Genomic DNA, 15,752 nt, shown 5'->3' on the forward strand with positions numbered 1-15,752 from the left:
AGGGCTTATCTACAGTCAACAGTTCAATTTATTAAAAATAGAAAAACAACCTCATATGTAAGTTATAGTTGTTTATAACAAATCAAAGAAATATTTGGTAAAACATTTGTAATGGAACTCTAAACAGCCTTTTTTAAAAAAGTGTATCCCTGAACAAAGTGTCAAAGAGATTGTCAAATCTCTGGTCTGAGAGTTACTCAAGATGGTTTTGGCTGATCGAGAGTAGCCCCAGGCTCTTGTATTTATGGCTTCCATTTTATAACCAGGCCTGTGGCACCTCACTACATTAAGTATTTAAGGGGGCAGTAAAATATGGCTCCCTTTATATGTCCCAAATTCCCCAAGGTAGATGATCAGTTTCACAGGCTGGCAAATGCCTCTGTGGGAAAGGTTGATGGATTTGGCAGGTACAATGGTTACTTCAAAGACACAGCAGAGCAGAATGAATGATGGAGTGGCTGCTGCTATTAGCTGGCTGCGAGTAACCAAAGTTCTCTTTCAAGCTTTTATAAGCCTGCTTAATATAAACATACAACACATATAATAAAAAGACTCAGTGATGGTCACGCCTTGAACCAATGACTCTCTCTCACTCACTCACTCACTCACTCACTCATATATATATATATATATATATATATATATATATATATATATATATATATTCCATTGCTAAGTTGTTTATTTGCCAAAACCAACTCTGTTAATCATTTTTGTTTATAAGCCTTTTAGACTCTTGACTGATTTGTAAGGCAAGGTAAGTTTATTTGTATAGCACATTTCAGTAACAAAACAGTGCATGAACAGAGCATAACAAAAGAAAACATTATAGAGGAAAGTTAATTGCAGTGGAATAGTAGCAGCAGGTGAAGGTATAAGACATGTGGGACTACAAATAAAAACCATAACATTCAAAGGAAACTCTAAACAAGCAGGGTTTTAACTGTAATTTAAAAAGGAAATCAGGGTTTCAGAACTTTTACAGAGTTTTGGGAGTTTGTTCCAGATAATTGGAGTGTAAAAACTAAATGCTGCTTCTCCATGTTTGGTTCTGGTTCTAGGTATGCAGAGCAGATTTTAGCCAGAAGACCTGAGTGGTCTGGAGGGTTGATACACTCTCTTTAAGGTGTCAGTGAGGTATTTAGGTGCTAAGCCATTCAATGAGTTATAGACTGACAGAAATAGTTTAAAATCTATTCTCTGACATACTGGGACATACTTCCTTAGTCTTAGTGAGGACATGGACAGCAGCATTCTGGATCAACTGCAGCTGTCTCATCGTCTTTATTGGTAGACCTGTAAAAACACCATTGCAGTTATCAATCAACGCATGGAGTTTTTCAAGAACCTGCTGAGACATTATTCCTTTAATCCTGGAAATGTTCTTCAGGTGATAGAAGTCCAGTTTTGTTAATGTCTTTAAATTCCTTTGAAGGTTCAGGTGTTAGTCCATCACAACACCCAGATTTCAGGCCAGATTAGTAGTTACTAGGGATGGGTATCGTTAAAGATTTATGTATAGTACTACTCTTATCGATACTCCTTATCGAACCAGTATTTTATCGGTACCATAAAAGGTATATTGTAGGAGAGAGGAATATCAACATTGACAAGACAGAAAACTAAAAAAATCCAAACTACATTTATACCTTTTTTTTATATTATCAATTTTAACCAAAAGATAGCCGAGGCACCCACAGTCAATGAGGTGAATAAATGACAGAGGCTGTGTGTGAATCAGTTACAGGAAGGGATCTATTTAAGTACAACAGTTTCAGACAACAAAAATTAGCATTACCCATTAAGCAGTGATGTGCAGTCAGGGGAGGCAAGTGGCCAGGCCTCACTTGTCATCATGGAAAGAAAGAAAATACAGGGGTTGGACAATGAAACTGAAACACCTGGTTTTAGACCGCAATAATTTATTAGTATGGTGTAGGTCCTCCTTTTGCGGCCAATACAGCATCAATTCGTCTTGGGAATGACATATACAAGTCCTGCACAGTGGTCAGAGGGATTTTAAGCCATTCTTCTTGCAGGATAGTGGGCAGGTTATGACGTGATGCTGGTGGAGGAAAATGTTTTCTGACTCACTCCTCCAAAACACCCCAAAGTGGCTCAATAATATTTAGATCTGGTGACTGTGCAGGCCATGGGAGATGTTCATCTTCACTTTCATGTTCATCAAACCAATCTTTCACCAGTCTTGCTGTGTGTATTGGTGCATTGTCATCCTGATACACGGCACCTCCTTCAGGATACAATGTTTGAACCATTGGATGCACCTGGTCCTCCAGAATGGTTTGGTAGTCCTTGGCAGTGACGCGCCCATCTAGCACAAGTATGGGGCCAAGGGAATGCTATGATATGGCAGCCCAAACCATCACTGATCCACCCCCATGCTTCACTCTGGGCATGCAACAGTCTGGGTGGTACGCTTCTTTGGGGCTTCTCCACACTGTAACTCTCCCGGATGTGGGTTAAAACGGTAAAGGTGGACTCATCAGAGAACAATACATGTTTCACATTGTTCACAGCCCAAGATTTGTGCTCCTTGCACCATTGAAACCGACGTTTGGCATTGGCACGAGTGACCAAAGGTTTGGCTATAGCAGCCCGGCTGTGGATATTGACCCTGTGGAGCTCCCGACGGACAGTTTTGGTGGAAACAGTAGAGTTGAGGTGCACATTTAATTCTGCCGTGATTTGGGGAGCCATGGTTTTATGTTTTTTGGATACAACCGGGTTAGCACCCGAACATCCTTTTCAGACAGCTTCCTCTTGCGTCCACAGTTAATCCTGTTGGATGTGGTTCGTCCTTCTTGGTGGTATGCTGACATTACCCTGGATACCGTGGCTCTTGATACATCACAAAGACTTGCTGTCTTGGTCACAGATGTGCCAGCAAGACGTGCACCAACAATTTGGCATCTTTTGAACTCTGGTATGTCACCCATAATGTTGTGTGCATTGCAATATTTTGAGCAAAACTGTGCTCTTACCCTGCTAATTGGACCTTCACACTCTGTTCTTATTGGTTCAATGTGCAATTAATGAAGATTGGCCACCAGGCTGGTCCAATTTAGCCATGAAACCTCCCACACTAAAATGAGAGGTGTTTCAGTTTCATTGTCCAACCCCTGTATATAATGATGATAACATAATATAAATTGTGATTCACTCAGTCATTTGTAATGAAGAGTTAAATTTTCACCTAATTTTATAAATTCTGATCATATTTTCTTCAAAATCGCAGAAGTTTCGCTATTTTCTATGTAAATCCTTGGGGGCGCTTGATAGCGAAGCCGGGATTACGCAATCCCATGATAACTGCGCTGGCTTCCATTCTGTGAATGCATCCTCCTGTCTCTAGATCATAAATTCAATTGTTCAAACAGTTATGAACTGATTTTCCACAATTTAATGTATGTGGATTACGAATTGTGTTTTGCTCATCAAACTGTGTGCAGGTAACATGTTTTCATGCTGCTGGTCGATCATAACCGGCAAAGAACTGGTTGTAGGTGAGGCCGGCAGTTCTTTGGCTTCTAGGCAGGGGGCGCTCAAGGGGAACCGCTCGTGATCCCAAAACAGTAAAGTGACGGAAAGTTATAGATGTTTTATTAGCGAGTAATGCTAAACAAGTAAATCACTAAAAAGATTTAAAACCTACAGCCAGAACCGGATCAAAGAAGGCTTTCCTCCCTGGCAGTGATCTCCACTGAGACAGAGAGAGTTTTAAAACTGAAAAAAGATAATGAGGACTTTTACCGGAAAGTAATCAATTTTTTTTGTGCAAAAAGAGTGCCACATGGACTTCATATATAAGCAGAGGTAAGAAAGCAATAGTTATTCATGTTTTGTGTTTGTAATGAAATGTGCGTAATGTGGGTTATAGTTTTTAAACGTGTTACAAATGCAGAAATCCATCATAATTCATAAACTGTTACCAATCAAATGACAACTAATTTAATATTATTTTTTTCATCAAAGAATTTATATTTTTTTCATGTCTCTTGGTGAATTTATTTGGCACAATCAGTCTCCTTCGACCACTTTGCAAAGAGTTTACTCTGTATAAGAGTGTATATATTTGTAAATCTCACTTTGATGACGTCAGTGCCTCACCAGCTATGAACCCTACCACACGTCACTGCCATTAAGGATTATATTTATAATATATTTACATCCCGCTTTGCAATCTAGTGGAAGCTTTGCTCATGTTTGACTAATTTTCAATGAGGGAAACAAACAAGTCGGTGTTGTCTCTCTGACTTCAGGCAGAGTTTGCTGCAGCAGCACAGCAAGGCTGACTGACCTGTCAGGGCTTTCAAAGTGGGAGGGCCTCATAGCTGCACTTGTGCTTTGCTAAAGAGACGATAAACTTAGAGCGATCAGTGCTTTTACTTGTTGGCAAAGTCTCAGACAACACAAGGAAAATTTGATGGATTCATTGCTTGTTGCTTTTGAACGAAACAGTTGCGAGAGAGGTCCGAAAAGTTGATAAATAGTTGATAACAATGTTGATGAAAGTAAGTGAGGTGAACATGTGAGAGCAGAACATTAGCTCCTCCTATCGCTGATGCTGCCCGCGTCCTCACTAAGACCAAAAAAGTAGAGCACATCACCCCAGTTCTAAAGTCCTAACACAGGCTCCCTGTACCTCAGAGGATAGACTTTAAAATCCTTCTGTTAGTCTATAAATCCCTGAATGGCTTAGCACCTAAATACATCACAGACTTGTTATCAGTGTATCAACCCTCCAGACCATTAAGGTCTTCTGGCTTCAGCCTACTCTGCATACCTAGAACCAGAACTAAACATGGAGAAGCAGCATTTAGTTCCTATGCCCCACTTATCTGGAACAAACTTCCATAAAACTGTAAAAATGCAGAACGCCTAAGTTCCTTTAAATCAAGACTAAAAACACATTTGTTTAGGACTACATTTGAGTGCACTAGTTAAACAGTCAAATGCAATTTTTTCTTTTTTTCTTTATTTTAATTTTAATTTTAATCATGTAAAGCACTTTGCATTGTCTGTGTACTGAATTGTGCTATATAAATAAATTTGCCTTGCCTTGCCTTGCCTATCAGTCCACTCGGTGTGACTGTTTCTTAAATGGTAAATGGCTTGTACTTATATAGAGCTTTAACTAGTCGGACGACACCAAAGTGCTTTACACTTCACACCCTGACGGTGGTGAGCTATGTTAGTAGCCCTGGAGCAGACTGACAGGCTGCCATACATCGGCACCACTGAGCCTTCTGACCACCGCCAGCAGGCAATGCGGGTGAAGTGTCTTGGCCAAGGACACAACGAGGAGATAAGGAGGGGGAGATCAACAAAAAATGTTGTTTGAGTTGAAGTCTTCCTGAAAAATTGACTGTGACTTTAATAATACTGTTAAGAGGACCGACAATGCTGAAGCTTGTCAGAACTGCAGCTGTGCGCCAACTCTTGATCGCTCCTCTATTGGTCCAAAAATTATTACTTTAGTTTTGTTTTTAATAATCTGTAAAAAAAAAATTGGCATGTCCATGCATTATTTTCTTCTAAGCATTACTCAGCACTTGAATGGGTTCATAGTCTGTCTTATCTGCATAATTATGGTAACTTATGTATGTCTGAGTCAAGCAGCAAAACAAATAGAACACATTCCTCTCTGAAGGACCAAGTAAAGTGATGAATATGTAGCGAAAAACTAAATAATTGTTTGTAGAAAATCTATGACTTTAACAAAGCCTGGAGGACAGCTTTTAACATTACTGCAGACTGTTTGCTTACACTTCATCATAGCTTGATACACCAATATTTATCTTATTGTGATAAAGTTTTTGAGAAATACATTTCTTACAAATCTACAAGACAATTCTGGTCCTTCAGAAATGCTTTGTTAGAATTGCAACTTGATCAGATTATCATTGCCCATCTGCTCCCTTATTTGCAGCGCTACAGATCCTTACTATTTGTAATTTCTAAAATGTTGATATTTTTATTTTTGTTTACAATAGTGAAGACAGTCAAGTGACTACACCAATGCATTTTACTGCTTATTTCAAGTCAACTTTGCAAATTATTTCCTATTAATCTTCCTAGATATCAGTCTAACAGAGGCCAGTTCTCAGTCTGATACACGGAAGCTCAATTTTAGAATGAATGCTCTCACTTAGCAAAAGACTGACCTTCTGTAAAAGGCTCCAAAAAACATCTAAAATTATTGTACTTAAATGAAAAGTTGTGGCCCTGCGTTAGACTGGCAACCTGTCCAGGGTATACCCCGCCTCTCGCCTATTGATAGCTGGAGATAGGCACCAGCCCGTCTCGCCACCCCAGAAGGCGTGTTAGAAGATGGATGGATGGATGAAAAGTTGTGGTTGTGACTTTGGTTATTGTTATGTTATTCTATTGAAATTCTAACTGATATGGTTGAATATGATGTTTTACATATCAATGCATTCAACAAATGTGTGATCAATTGAACAAGGATCGTTTTAGTCTTTTATTGTCGGGATTTATATTATATTTTATTACATCCGGGAGTAAGCTACATGTAAGCCCAGTGGTTTTTTTTTATTTGCCTCTTCTTACACTGTTATATTTTTTTCCTTTGAAATTATTCTCTCCACATTTAGATCCAGTCTCATACAGTCTAATTGGATCACAAAAGTAATACAGTACCACCCCCATAACACCAACAGGGGACATTTTTTTCTATCAAAACAAGCTGAGCTGATTGCATCAAAAAGTAACTCATTGCAAGCAAACTGAGCAATGGCTCAAGCTGTTTGGACAGTGGTGTGTATATACTTCATTACATCTCACCACCCACACAAGCGATTTTACTTGTTTTACCCAGAATGTGGAAAATTGGCGCTGAAAGCTTTCCTTCCACTAGGATTTTTGATCCACGGGCTCCAGACAAAACAGCAGAATGTGAGATATTAAAGTTACAAGCACTGGTTTAGGTAAGCTTTCTCTACTGAATAGTAGATCAAGGTACTGTTGCAGTACTACCAGAGCATTTTAGAAATTCAACAGTTTTAACTTTAACTTTAATCATATGTTGACATTTGGAAAAGGAAAAGAAAAGTAAATTGTCAGCTGTCAAAAATGCTGAAGTGGACAACTTTTCTATAAATTTATTTTTTTTAGATATTTGTTAAAACTGTCACTATGTCCTCATAGTAAAATATGATACAGATAGTCTGTAAGAAAAATCAAAGTACTCTGGGTCCTCCTGCCATTTACAGAAATACATCATTCCTGATCAAAAACAACCAATCAGAGCCAGACATTTCCCCAGGCTCTTATTGGTTGGTTTTTTGAGTGATTGACACCAATAACAATCTCATCTTGTTGAACAGAATGGAGGACTATTTGAATATACAAATACAGTATAGTCTAAAACACACAAAAATGTATCAATAAGACATTGTGTTAAATACATTGTGATGGTTTGGGTAGCACACCTTTAGGTGTTATGACAGCTGGACTGTACAGGAAATATATTTTATTGCTTCTTGTTTTTGTTTTATTTTAACAAAAAATATTTAAAAGTTTATTTTAAAAACAAAATTGTTTTTTTCTTCCTCTTTTTTCCACTTGGTCTGTCTGACCATAGACATTATAAACGTAGACACCTCATTGGGCGCAGATTTGTACGTCAACGTCACCGTTATATTGTATGTTGCAGAAAGTAGTCTGTGTTCCCTGTGTATATGTTTTAAGTATTCTGATAGAAAGATATAGATGGAGCTTACATATACTTGTAAAAAACATATAAAGATTAATTCATAGAGATTGGCAGCCAAATTAGCTGCTGTCATGATTTCTTTATGATGAACCCAGAATGCACACCACTCACAGAGCTATTTACTGAGAGTTTATTGAAAAAAAGATGAATAGTGGATGAGAAAACCAGAGAGGCAGGACTGGACTGGAACTGGGGTGTAGATGAGAGCAGGAGCTGATGGAGCGGAGAGAGTTCTTGGAGATGTAGAGCTGCAGTTATCCAGAGAAGCAAAGTCAGACAGTTCTAGGGGAGAGCAGGGCTGCTGGAGTACAGGGGCAGCAGGAGATCCAGGCAACAAAGCAGCGAGCAAACTTGGAGCACAGGCAGTCCAGTAACAGAACAGAGTGCAAATTTAGAGCACAGGAGTGGCAGGAAAATCCAGCAGCTAGCAGAGGCTTTACTTGAAGCACAGATGAGGCAGGAAACCCAGCAGCTGGCAGAGGCCTCACTTGAATCACAGATGAGGCAGGAAACCCAGCAGCTAGCAGAGGCCTCACTTGAAGCGCAGATGAGGTAGGAAACCCAGCAGCTAGCAGAGGCCTTACTTGAAGCACAGAAGAGGCAGGAAACCCAGCAGCTGGCAGAGGCCTTACTAGCACAGATGAGGCAGGAAACCCAGCAGCTGGCAGAGGCCTTACTTGAAGCACAGATGAGGCAGGGAACCCAGCAGCTTGCAGAGGCATCACCTGAAGCACAGAGATGACAGGTAAATCCAGCAACTAAAACAGGGAACAAACTAGGCTGAAAGACAAGGAGTGAGAGGAGACTGATGACGAACTTGCGGGGAAGAGAAGACTGAGAGAGGCTTTTGTAGGGAGGCTGGCAGGTGGAGTGAGTTCTGGCTAATTAATGACTAACAGGTGTGACTCATTGCTGAGGGAGTGGTGAGCTGAGTGAGAGGCGGAACTGAAAAATTACAGAAAAAAAGCCAGACCAAAACTAAACCATGACAGCTTTTGTTCGATGTTTTGATCGATGTGCATATATAGATTTTGAAGTATACCTCCAGATTAGAGATGTGTATATATTAGGGCTGGGCAACGATTAAAATATTTAATCGTGATTAATCGCATAATTTGCCTGATTAATCGCATTGTATTTATAAACTCCAAGAATGAATTCAAAAGTAGTGTAAAGAGCACTTTTATTTTAATGTTCTGCTGCCATATGAACAAAAGTGTTGTAACATTTGTAGCACTTATCAGTAACACATATTTAGTGTAAAGCTTAACTTAAACATGTAAAACAAAAAATAGCAATAATAATAAATTATAGCTTATTGCCACTGACAGGGAATTCTCTACCAAAAATCTACCAAAAACAGGCAATTTCTGAGGTAACAGCAGGGAGCAGCATTACCATTTTATGTTCAATACCAAAGTTTAACTTGGCAGTGGTTACAACTAACTTGTTTCTGTCATATTCGATGCTGGAAGAACTTTAAACTGAAATGCTTGCTAACTCGATATGCTTGCGTTGCTTGCGTTTATTTGACGTTAACACGCGTTTTTTTGTTGTTGCTTTCTCGCGTGCATATAGTGAATGGCAGGGAAAAACAGGCAAAAACACATGGATACTTTGAAACGCGAAGCGACTTCACCGACGGCGTCGATGCAGACCCCGCTCCGCTCCGCTCCGCTCAAAACTTGTTCCGGTGTTGTGCGCAATTCTGTTCCCCCATGGAAATCTGTTTCCCCTGTGTCGGGAGCGAGCATTGCAGCGAAGGGAGGCTGGGCTGAAAACTGTCACGTGACGTCCGATAGATTTCTCAGTTAAAACCAAAAATTAAAAAAACTAAACTCAAGGTTTTAAAATTTACTTTAATCGGTAGCTGTTTCCAAAATTATAAAATACACACCACAAATTAATAAAACAGGGTCTTCTTATGCTATTTTTAACTCTTTCACTTCACTTCTGATAGATTTCTCGGTAAAAAAAAAAAAAAAAAAACCTCAAGTCAAGGTTGTAAAATTTACTTTAATCGGTAGCTGTTTCCAAATTTATAAAATACACACTACAAAGTAATAAAGCAGGCTCTTCCTACGCTGATTTTTAGAAGAAGTGGCGATTTAACCCAGCGGACTTGCTAGTCCTTCAATCAATAATGCAAATGTACATCACATGATTTTTTAATTCAATTCAATTCAATTCAATTTTATTTATATAGCGCCAAATCATGAAACATGTCATCTCAAGGCACTTTACAAAGTCAAGTTCAATCATATTATACAGATTGGGTCAGATTATACAGATTGGTCAAAAATGTCCTATATAAGGAAACCAGTTGATTGCATCAAAGTCCCGACAAGCAGCACTGTTTTTTTTTTGTTTTTTTTTACTGTTTAGAAAATGACCTTGTTTTATTAATTTGTTATGTGTATTTTATAATTTTGGAAACAGCTACCGATTAAAGTAAATTTTAAAACCTTGACTTGAGTTTTTTTTAATTTTTGGTTTTAACCGAGAAATCTATCAGAAGGGACGTGACAGTGTTCAGCCCAGCCTCCCTTGCTGCAATGCGCGCTCTCGACACAGGGGAAACAGATTTCCATGGGGGAACAGAATTGCGCACAACACCGGCCGCCCACTCACCGCCTCGCCTAAGCAAATTCCTGCGGGAAACACCGCCTTCCACATGTCAGCTTTGTTTTTTTCCGGCCAGCACCTTTCTTCCTCTTTGAATCTTAGGTTTGGCTGACAGCGAGGTTATCGGCGAATTATCGCCACCTACTGTTCTGTTTCAAACCCCTACAGCGCAGCAACAGACCTTCAGAAAATAAAAGCGTGTGAGCAACATGCGTTAATGCGCGTTAAAGAAAATATTGCCGTTAATAGTCTAATGAGTTAACGCGAAATGAACGTGTTAACTTGCCCAGCCCTAGTGTATTTATATATATATATATATATATATATATATATATATATATATATATATATATATATATATATATATATATATATAGACAGAACGAGCCTGCCTGCCCTTGTTCAGTCTGTCTGCTGATCTGTGTATCGAACCTGGAACTGTGACCTGACTCCGTCCTGGATTGTCCTTCGGTACCTCACTGGCTCTCTGATCTCCTGCCTGTCCTCCGACCTCTGATACACCTGCCTCTGGGACTTTATGAGCGGCAATCGCCGCACCGGATTGACGACCCACCAGCTGGGATCTACTGGATCTGAACTGAACATTAAGACCAGGTTAGTGACCGACACGTTTGTGTGCAAATACCTTCAGATAAGTGTGGTCACTAACCTGCTGTCTCCTCCTGCAGAGGATCCCACTGTAGACGCTGACGCCTCCCGCTCTGCGTCTGATCTTAATAAACTGTTAAACCCTAACGGTTTGTCTGCCTTGAATTATGGGTCCACCTGTTCTGAGCCTAACAGAAGATGCTTGAGGAATGGAGATGTTTGCTGGTACCAGTCTTCAAAAAGAAGGAAGATATACAGAGTTGTTGTAACTACAGTGGAATAAAGTTGATGAGTCATATAATGAAGTCATGGGAAAGAATAGTGAAAGCTAGACTGAGGACTACAGATGCAGTATTTGCTTTGAGGATGCTAATAGGAAAGAACAAAGATCCCAGTTCTACTGGTTTATATCAGCCATGCACCGTACGGATCTACACACTTACAAGTGTTTTTTGAAAATAAGCTTTTTTAAGGGCCAACCCGTGTTCCTCAGGCTCTGCTGAAGGTTTTCTCCAAGGAAGTCCATAAAAACTGAAGAGGGACACATTATTATTATTATTAAGCACCACTATGAATTGAGTAGGTCAAACCGTAATACAATTTTATTATTTTTAAACCATGAACTACGCCTGAAGAGGAAAAAAGAAAAGGGAACATTTCAGCTTTATATACCCAGACAGGCTGTATCAGTTCTGTTGATTTATCAATACTTTTGCTCATTTTACAATGAAAGCTGTTAACTTTTGGTACAAGGCAGGGGCTGTCTGCCTTTCCCTGCTGCCAACCCATCTTTCTGTGATGTCTCAAAGTACCTGGAGGGGAGCAGTGAGTTGCTCCGCTGAAAAGGGCTTGAGCTCGGTCAAGCCTATTTCTTAACCACTGACAGAGCAGCCTACAGCCTGTTAGTAGGTACACAAAACTATAAAAAATATCACCGCTGTTAAAATCTTTAAGGTTATTAAAGATTAAGTATTAACGTACTCTCCTCACTTCCGCCATGGCTGAGGCAAAATATCTAATATAAAGCTTTATATTTGAGTACGTGTCTGATTACCCCAGGAGAGGCGATGGCTTTCTTTGGGAAGGCTGCCCACTTTACAGATCCTTCAAACTGGGGAAACGTTTGAAACACATTCTGCTCCCCTGGGACAGCCGGGGATTAAGCCTGAAATTAAAACCATAAAAAATTATTTCAGTGCGGCTAAAAATCCTTACAGGAGGCATTTCCCTCTGTCAGGCCTTTCTGGCCTATACGAATGACTAAACAGGGTAAGAATATTCTTACCAGGGCAGGGCGGGCCAGTGGAAATGCGCCTAAAGAGGATCAGTGGGAGCTGCATTGTGTTTTTATAACTCTAGAGAAAACATGCTGACTGTTGCAAGAGGAGTGGTGGTATTGCATGAGGGAGTCTGGAATTGCAGAGATGGATGTTAGAGTTGTGCAGGACATGTATGAGAGCTGGAAGACAGTGGTGAGGTGTGTTGTAGGTGTGACAGAGGAGTTCAAGGTGGAAGTGGAACTGCATCAAGGATCGGCTCTGAGCCTCTTCATGATGGCTATGGGGATGGACGGGTTGAAAGATGAGGTTAGACAGGAATATCCATGTTTGCAGATGACATTGTGATCTGTGGTGAAAGCTGGGAAAAGGTGGTGGAAAATCTAGAGAGATGGAGGTTTGTCCTGGAAAGGAGATGAATGAAAGTTAGCTGTAGCAAAACAGAACAAATGTGTGTGAATGAGAGGAACCCAAGTGAAGCTGTGAGGTTACATGGAACAGAGATAAAGAAGGTGGAGGAATTTAAGTACTTAACGTCAACAGTCCAGAGCAACGTATCCAAGCAGGTTGGAACGGGTGGAGAATAGTTTAGGGTTTGTCGTGTGATAAAAGAGTGTCAGCGAGACGGAAGAGAAGTGGTGAGACCAACAATATTGTCACTGAGGAAGAGACAGGGGCAGAGCAGGAGGTAGGAGAGATGAACATGTTGAGGTTTTCTTTAGAAGTGAGAATAATGACAATGATCAGGAATGAGTATATGAGACGGACAGCTCATGTTAGTTGTTTTGGAGATAAGGCCAGAGAAGTCACACTCAGATTGTTTGGACAGGTACAGAGTAAGGATAATGAGTGCATAGAAGGATGTTGAGGCTGGAATTGCCAGGCAGGAGGCCTAGAGGATGACCAAAGAGGAAATTATGGGTGGAGTTAAAGAGGAAATGAATGTAGTTGGTGTGAGAAAAGATGTGCAAGAGAAGGTTAGATGAAAAGAGATGACTCACTGTGGTGACCTCTATAAGGGAAAAGCCAAAAGAAGATTGTATCCCATACACCAAGTAATAAGTAATAATGATATTGATTAACTGAAATGATTTATGTATCACATCTATAGGATGCATATATTTTAGTTTCACTTATTGTTTTCTCTCATATGTTTATCAGCATCGATTGTGTATGTGCATCATTTCATTACTTATAAATACAATAAAAAAAACTAAATAGATAGAGGTAAAAGCAGCTGCTTATCAAAAGCAGTTGTTAGGTGTGACGACCATTATGAAAGCAAAAGTTCTGTCAGTTTAGCAGTGAAAAAGATTATTGACAAGCAGGAAACATTTAACACACTTTTTCATTTTTACATGAGTGCATATTCAACCCAAAGTCTAACTCCAGAATTTACTTCTCAGATTCTATAGGCTTCAGTCGACCTGTAAAATCTTAAAATTCATTATGGCACAAGTAGAAAAATACTGAAAAATGAAGACTTGTTTAAAAAAAATATATGGAACTATCACTTAAGATTTTGAATCTTAATGTTTGACCATAACAGCCCAAGAACATGTTACATCAGACTAAGATAATCCGTAAACAGCTTTCACCACCTGGTGGGGGAGGACTGATGATTTGGGCTTGTTTGTGAGTCAAAGGGCCCTAGGTTCCAGTGGTGCAGCCCCAGAACCTACAATGGATTCCACTGTACCCCTGCATACACCTTCTTGAGTCAATGGTGACACCATCTGTCTAACATGTTAAGCTTGGCCGAAACTGGACCAACAGAACAATGATCCCAAACCAAGATAATCTAAGAAAATCAAGTGATCTAGACAGAAGTTCAGCTTCTTGGAAAAATTGAAAGAAAGGAGGAAAGGAGCACTGAAAATGTTATATACAATCAAGCATAAAAACATCAGGACACCCTAGGACAGCATTTCTTTGTCTGACATATAGCGCCGACAACACATGTCTCAGGGCACATTACAAAAAACGTTGATTCAATCCAATCATATAACGGAAGACAGCAAGGTCAGAATGATGTATGCACTGTAGTAAGGCAAGGCAAGTTTATTTATAAAGGACTTCTCAGTAACAAGATGATTCAAAGTGCTGTACTGACTGCAGCTAATTTTTTCTTACTTTATGTTTGAGTATTATTATTAGCATGTGGCACCTGTTATGGTTTTTCAAATGAATAAATTTAAACAGGAGCTCCTGTAACAAAGATCCTTGACATTTATTCACACAACCTGTGAATCCTGCTGTAAAACATTTAGAACATTGTCAGCAGGGTTGCAAAAAGTGAACCAAATCCATCTAATCAGGAGTGATCAGCGGCATTCCTTAGAAACGTAGAAATCTACCAAAGTGAAAGATGTGGAGCTGTGTGAGGTCAGGGTTCTGTTCTTTGAAAATCCTCTCTCTCTGTGCAGAGAGAATATAGGGAAGCTGCAGTTTGAAGCATGAAGTGGGGGGGAAATCACAGGATGGCCTATTGTAAATTGTGCTGAGCGGGAGATGTGGGGCTTGCATCGTGACACCATTATCTTTCCATCTGGCACAAGATGGGCCACATTATTCATGGAGAATGAATAGATGGAGGATCCCAGAGGGTTGGGTGAGACGAGATCGCCAAACAAAACAACAGATGAGTATTTATACAGCCGCGGTAGTAGAAGTGCAGCCTGGAGATTACTTACAAACTGTTGTGTAAGATGTATTATACGGCACCACTTTGGTGATGATTAGAATGTGCCGATTTCAAAAATTCAAAAGACAAGCAGCAATAGTTAACATCTGTCCCTCGCCTGATTTACTTTGTGCACATTTGCAGATTTGATTCTGCTGCCTCTCATATCAGGCCCACTTTACAGTAATTCTGATGGTGGTAGCCTGGTCTCAGTGACAAACAGCTGCGCGCCTGTTCTCTCACAGGAAGCTTGAGTTAGAGAAACACAGCTGATAAACAGCATACAGTAATTACTAATAATAACAGTGCATATGGTTAGAATGTAGGAGATGGTAAGAATATATATAAGGCACCCCTTTAAAGGATGCGGCTCAGTGGAAAGGGATGGCCCGCTGTAGTTGGTCGGATCTCTCCACACCAACTGCAGTGGATGGGTCGATGCTTGGTGGCTGGACCCAACAGGGGTCCCTAATGGGACCTCTATCGATCTTAGCATGGTGTTCACCCCATGGGTCTAATGGAAAACTTGGCACAAAAATAAAGAAAAAGTGTTCCCCACTCGCTGAACTTGAATGACATATTGGAGCTGAAATGTTCACTTTGTCTTGTCTTTTATATAAACCCAACTGCTGTGGAACAATTCTTCTGGTCAGTGGGAGCAGGAATATGTTTGAAAGAGGAGCTAATATAGTAAAATGGTAGCTATGGGGGGCTTATTGGAGAACAGGCAGTCCTTTAGTGCTTCATTCTACATTTGAATAAGCCCTTCAACTCACCAGGAACATGTTCCTCTAATATACTT

Source organism: Fundulus heteroclitus, chromosome 15 (genome assembly GCF_011125445.2).
Source record: "Fundulus heteroclitus isolate FHET01 chromosome 15, MU-UCD_Fhet_4.1, whole genome shotgun sequence".
Classification (NCBI taxonomy): domain Eukaryota; kingdom Metazoa; phylum Chordata; class Actinopteri; order Cyprinodontiformes; family Fundulidae; genus Fundulus; species Fundulus heteroclitus.